At 35.5% G+C, this 6,647-nt stretch overlaps 1 long non-coding RNA gene across 1 annotated transcript; it reads left to right on the top strand.

Annotated features, from left to right (window-relative positions):
- The first annotated feature begins 3,590 nt into the window (after positions 1–3,590).
- Positions 3,591–5,049, top strand: LOC121052620. The gene is made up of 3 exons (XR_005809638.1): positions 3,591–4,045; positions 4,380–4,540; positions 4,921–5,049. It is a non-coding gene; the product is annotated as an uncharacterized LOC121052620 (long non-coding RNA).
- Positions 5,050–6,647: the final 1,598 nt, after the last annotated feature.

Here is a 6,647-nt window from a genome sequence, read left to right on the forward strand (position 1 = left end):
TTTTAAATTTTTTCTTCTTTTTTTTTAACTCTCTTTTCTCTCTTTTTTATTTGTTCTCGTTTTTTTTTTAACTCTCTTTTCTGTTTTTTTTTTTATTCTCTTTTCTCTATTTTTTTTAATTTGTTCTCTTTTTTTCTTTCTACTCTTTTTTCTCTCTTTTTTTTTTTTAACTCTTTCTTCTCTATTTTTTTAATTTGTTCTTTTTTTCCTACTCTTTTTTTTTAACTCTTTTTTTTTCTCTTTTTTAACTCTCTTTTCTCTATTTTTTAAATTGTTCTTTTTTTTTTTCCACCTCCCTTTCTTTGGCGCCAAAACTGTTCAAACATTTCTCTCTCAAGTTACCATCAGAAACAGCTAAAATGACCAAATCACTGCCTTGCGCAGGAAAACTCAAACATCTTATCCTCTTGGATTCTCTCTTGGCTCATCATCTCAGCAAACCAACACCATAGAAATGTTATTGACGTCAAGAGAAAGCTTCTGATATAGCTCCAATATCACGAAGCGGCAGGGATCTGAAGGGAAGAGAACCTGACCATTCCAGCGTTCAGGCGTGGCTAGAAACTGGAGCTGTGATCAGAGAAGGGAAAGAGATGGCCGAAGAGAAGAGAGGAGGAAGAGGAAGAAGAGGTAAAAAGAAAAGAGAAAGAAATATATAAAAAAAAAGTGAGAGAGAGAGAACAAATAAAAAAAAGAAGAGAAAAAAGAGTTAAAAAAAAAGAGTAGCAAAAAAAAAAAAAAGAGAACAAATTTAAAAAAATAGAGAAAAGAGAGTTAAAAAAAAAAGGAGAAAAGAGAGTTAAAAAAAAAGGAAGAAAAAAAAGAACAAATTAAAAAATAGAGAAAAGAGAGTTAAAAAAAAAATAGGAAAAAAAGAACAAATTAAAAAAATAGAGAAAAGAGAGTTAAAAAAAAAGTAGGAAAAAAAAGAACAAATTAAAAAAATAGAGAAAAGAGAGTTAAAAAAAAAAGTAGGAAAAAAAAGAACAAATTAAAAAATAGAGAAAAGAGAGTTTAAAAAAATAGAGAAAATAGAGTAAAAAAAATAGAGAATTTTATTTTTTTTGGTCAGTGAGCGGTAGAAGGACTGCCACGTCAGCAAGATAACGGAGTTTTTGACGGAAAGTTGACGGCAAGGACCAATTAGGTGAAATTGAAGAATTCATGGAGTTTTTAGGTGAAATTGAAACGTCAGGGACTGAAACGTCGAAATCCTATAAATATAAGGAGTAAACAGTATTTTGTCCAAGAAAAAAAAAAAAAAAAAAAGGTTGTGTGAAAAAAAAAAAGTATTACATAGCGTAGTATAGTGTGGGTTGTATATTGGGTTTTAGAGTGAGTGACTTAGCATTCGAAAGCAAAAGTCTTATATCTCTACAAGAGAGAGTCGTTTCACGGGCTTCCGTGGACTTTGTCTTTCCCTATCCTTCATTTCTATTAGCCACTTGCCCTTAGCCCCATTACAACTAAATAAAAGACCTCTTGATCTTGAATGTTGTGAGTTACCTAGCGGAGATGAGATCGAAGAGCAAGCATATGGCGGCGCGTGTTGTGAAATTGCTTTTGAGTGAAACACATGTAGCCTCTAAACACTTGAGCGGTAATATTTAGTGAACCTATGTGAGTTTAGTGGGTTATATCGGGTCTTCTATGTGCCTATTTGATCATGATGGATTGATTTAACACGTAGATATCACATGCATATACTTGAGCATCTATCACATGTGCATCTTAATCGCCTGACAAATTCAAAAAATTTATCATGTGCTTACATCTACTTCATGGTCATCTACATAATTAGTTCTCCGAGGATTATGGTTGGAAAGGCTAATACTACACTATTTTTATGTTTGTAAGTTATTAGATTATCGGATTATATTTCATTTAGTTTGCTTGAGGACAAGCAAAGTTCAAGTGTGGGGGTGTGATTACACGCATTTGTATGCGCATAATTGCACTATAAATACTAGAATTAAGCTAATCTTTAAGTCAATTATTATGTAATTAATCCATTTTTATTTATTTTGTAGAAAATAAGCAAAGTTGTAGAAACGAGAGAAAATTGTGTGAATTAAAGCAAATTGAGTTTCCCGACAAAAGGAGGAAAATGTCAACTAATCACGGTCAATCCGAACAAAGAAGTGCAATCACTACCCATATTGGTGCTTGCAAATATATCTTGAGAGTTGAGATCAAGGTAGTAGAAAAAGACGAGAGAAAATGAGAAGAAAGAAAGAAAGAAAAAAGAAGAAGAAGAGAAGATTGAAATCTGTTGCATGCACGTGGTGGTCTTAATTAAGTAACAATTGACCCATTGCTTAATTATCTTTGTGGACCAAGTTCAGATCATTTTTTCTTTCTCTCCTAAGTCAATCACATGCTGCCACGCCACCTCACCTCATCCATTACTTGTTCTCTCACGAAAACCAGCCAACCATGCCCCTATATATACTATCCATTCTCTTTGAGTAGGGGACAGCTATAGCGCCTCAAAGCAAAAGGGAAGGGCTTTGCCCTTTCCCATCAGATCCATTCCTCCCCTTCTTCCCACAACAGACCATCACCATTCTTTCTCTTCTCCTATACCCACCAAGACCACAACCTCACACCCAATCAATTTTCATCATCTTCTCCAAGGATTTGGGTTAGGTATAGAGAAAGTATAATTCCAAGCTAGTCATGCTCACTCTCTAGTATTGTTGTGACTAGTGTTGGTTTCTCACTCTTTTCTCAACTCTATACTCTCTTAATTTATTGTAATTTGATGAATTTTGTTGTGGTTTGTTGATGGGTTGTGAGTAGTTTCTTTAGGAAACTAGGGTTTGAGCCCTAGCATAAATTTAATGTAATAAATATGTTTAGATTCAATGATTTTCAATTTTGTGTTTGGCATATGTTCTATTCTATAATACTTGGCTTAGATGCATGATTAGAAGCTTGATTAACTCTTGAATGTGTAGATGAGCATGTCTAGAACAAATTAGGGGTAATCACTTCTCTAATTTATGGCTAGGACACTTGTTTGGAACATGGTTAGTTACAATACTAATTTTGATTACCGTATTGGCTAGCTTGAGAACCTTGATTCTAGGACTCTTCGCCTTTTGGTGCAACTAGAGGCCCTAACAAGGTTCTAGATTGTCCCAATTGAGTTTCTACGACCCTTGATCCGGAGTAGGAATACCCTTTAAGGAATCTATTGACCCATGAGCCTTGAAAAGCCTTGGGTACGGTTCTTGATGCCATTATAAATTGTTTGACCATTGTCGGAATATATTTGTGCATTGAATTTAACTAGGAGGATACCCTAGTGACCTAATTTCTATTTCTTATTTTTCTTTCCTTTATTTAATTTAGTTGTTAATTAAAGCTTTCATTTAAATTCTTGTTATTTAGTTATTAGAGAATTACAATCACAATTTCGAATGACAATTTCTACCTCTTTGTAAATAGTCATCAATAGGCTCTTAGTTTTTATTAGGCTTTGGTGAAAACCAAAGCCAAGCATTTCTAGGGCTTGGTGCCTTAGATTAGTATTTTTATTTTATTTTCTTTTTCTTTTCTTTGCTTAGTGACTTTAGTTCCGACTACCCAAGGATTGTGGGTTAGCCACTAATCCCCGTGGTACGATAAACTTTGGGCTTAATACTTCCCTATCTTGACAATGATACGTATGCTTGCGTAAATGTGTATCAAGTCATGTACCTACACATTGAAGCTTCTGTCTAGAACCCAAACACGTCGAAAGTGTAGTTCAGGTCAGTTGCTTCCACCTTCTTCATCGTCTGAGGCCGTGCAAGGAGGTATGATTGCGAGTTCCTTTGATATCAACAACGTACCTCCTTGCCTACAATGGCCAATGCAGCAGCGATGTTTTCCGTCACAGATTCAATTGTAGACATGAGGTAATGGGATCAGAAGAGAGATAAGGGTAGCTGGCGACACAAAACAGGTCAACAATGAGGAACCGGCGACACAGAATGATCGAGATGGGATGCTAGGGTTTGGATGCGGCAAGAGAGCCTCTAAGGTTTGTTATTTAAAGGTACAAATTTGATAAAGCAAATATATAGACACAACAAAGTGTATGTTGTTGTAAATATTAATGTGGCTATTCATGTAATAGCAATTAGTGTTGCGTGATATACGCCAATTAAGATTGATTGGTGATTAACAGAATATAATTAGCGATTGATTAATTGCAATCAGACGAGTGATTGATGTAATCGTTAAATAGTTACCTTTTGTAAACCTGAGGTACTCCTATATAAACCTTATTGTGAGATGAATAGAATCACTCTATTTTCTCATACTTCATTCTTTGTGTCTAAACTCTCTCTCTCAAATTCTTTTATTATCGTTTTACAACATGTTATCAGCACGACAAGCTCTAGGATTCAGATTGCAAATTGCGGAGAAGAGGTGGTTCATCATTCAATGAAGAGAAGAGGCGAATAACTCCTGAGTTATTGGATTGGCTGAGAAGACAACCTTCTCAGTTCTGCACATATAAACTGAAGATTCGTCTGTTCTTCATCAAGTATTTTTCTTTCCAAAATCTAATTTTATATTCATGCTTATTGAGCCTATTGATTGAATATGAACAATCACCATGATGCATGAACCCCCAAATTTACTTTATTAAATTTGGTTGATACATATATATATGTCGTATATATTTGTTCATGTTTTTGGATTTGATTGACATATACCATGACACATTCACATGTATGATTCCTATTTAATATTACTACAATGCTAGAAGCATTTACCCAATTTATTACCTATACGAAATGCCAGAAGCATTAATGGGATTTGAACCCATTTCCTTAGGTATATAACCACTGCATTAATTTATTTATGTTACAATTTAATAACATATATTGAATTTGATTATGTTATAATTGTGAATATTAATAGAGGCTAAGTCAGAAGCTCAAATCAAGCCCAAAGTCGCAACAACAAATTCGAGCCAGAAGCTCAGGCCCAAGTTGCAAGGCTAGAACAGAAGCTCACCACATGTTGCCATGACAAAAGTTATGAATCTTCTCAAACTAGGCTTATCCAGTTGGATGCAATGTCTAGGCAAGGTTCAGATGAGGCCGTGTACTTAAGTGAACCTCGCTCCACCTAAACCTCATTTTTCCTTACCTGGTCGTATTCAATTGGAGTTATCAAAAGGGTTGAGTAATAATTTTTCATTCCTTGGCAGACCAGTTTGAGCCCAGCAGGCCCACTCTCCCTGCGCAGGACCTAGCAGCCCAGCAGGCCTCACATACTCTTTGACTAGTGCATGAAAGCCTAGGTCACGAGCTCGCAGACTAAGCCCAGTAGGCTTCATTATCAAGCCCACTCCTTTGGTTCAGTAGAATCAAATAAAAGGAAAAATGATTTGATATTGTAAATAGATTCACCATATTTAATATGTGTAATTAAGGATTAATTTCAGTTTACCCCCCTGAGGTTTGGGGGTGTCATCATTTCACCCCCTGTACTTTCAATTTTGAATTTTTACCCCCTAAACTTTCCAATTTCAATCAGTAGTGTCCAACTTCTACTATTCCGTCCAAATTGGACGTTAAGTTTGACTTTTTAGGGCTAAAATGGTCATTTCAACATAAGCTAAGGGGTAATTCCCGTTTGCCCAAAATTCTTAGGTATTGTTCCCAAATGCACCAAACCTTCCGTATCTTACTATTTGCTTAGGAAAAGACTAAAAAGGGTTTGTTCCTATGCTATTTTGAATTTTTAGAGCTTTTGCCTCCCTTAGAGACACTATTAAAAAACAAAGACGAAAACAAAACTAGCCTTCAACATGCCTAATTTTCTCCTAACGGCTTCCTGCCTAACGGATACTTTAACAGGCGGAATCACTGCTGCTTGTTTCAATCTTAGTTTTAAAACTGGTTTCGTCTGTTTAGCAAAAACTTTTCAATTTTCAAAAGGCAAATAGGAAATGGATGGTGATGTTTGTGGATGGTATGCAGGAATGAGAAATAACTATAGATAGAACAAAGACGTAAAATAGAAGTTTAATAAAGGTTTTTGACAAACCGGGTGGGTATCTCTTATTTATTCAACAGTAATACATGCTAATAATTCAGAGCCTCATTCTTAGGTAAACAGCAAAAACTGTTTAGCTAGCCATAAGGATGAGATCAGATACTTACTTGTAATGAAAACACACTATTGCTGAATGAGAAACACACTGCTACTATGGCTGTCGTACTTCTTGAGTGAAGACTCTTCTCTCAATTTTCTGATGCCTTACAAATGGAACTTAACGCTCTATATATAGAGAGCGGAACTCAAACTAGAATTCAAAACATAAAAATGTACAGGACAGCTCCGTGAACAACTTTTGCTTTTCTAAGTGCTCCTGCTGGTGGAGGTCGGGAAGAGAAAAACAAAAGCAAAGGTGAAAGTTGGGGAGTGAATTGCTTTCCGTCATTTCTTTTGGAAAAGTAGCTTTAACTTTTCTCAAAGTCAAAAGTGCTACAGTATTTTGCTTTTGGACAATTCACCTGTTTTTCACCCGTGATGCTACATGTTTTCGTCTGTTTCTGAATGATAGCCAAAGACAAAGGAGCTGTTGTCCGCCTGGGCCATTCTAACAGTGGTAGCATTGTCTTCAACGTCAGTATCAA

Source organism: Rosa chinensis, chromosome 4, assembly GCF_002994745.2.
Source record: "Rosa chinensis cultivar Old Blush chromosome 4, RchiOBHm-V2, whole genome shotgun sequence".
Taxonomy (NCBI): domain Eukaryota; kingdom Viridiplantae; phylum Streptophyta; class Magnoliopsida; order Rosales; family Rosaceae; genus Rosa; species Rosa chinensis.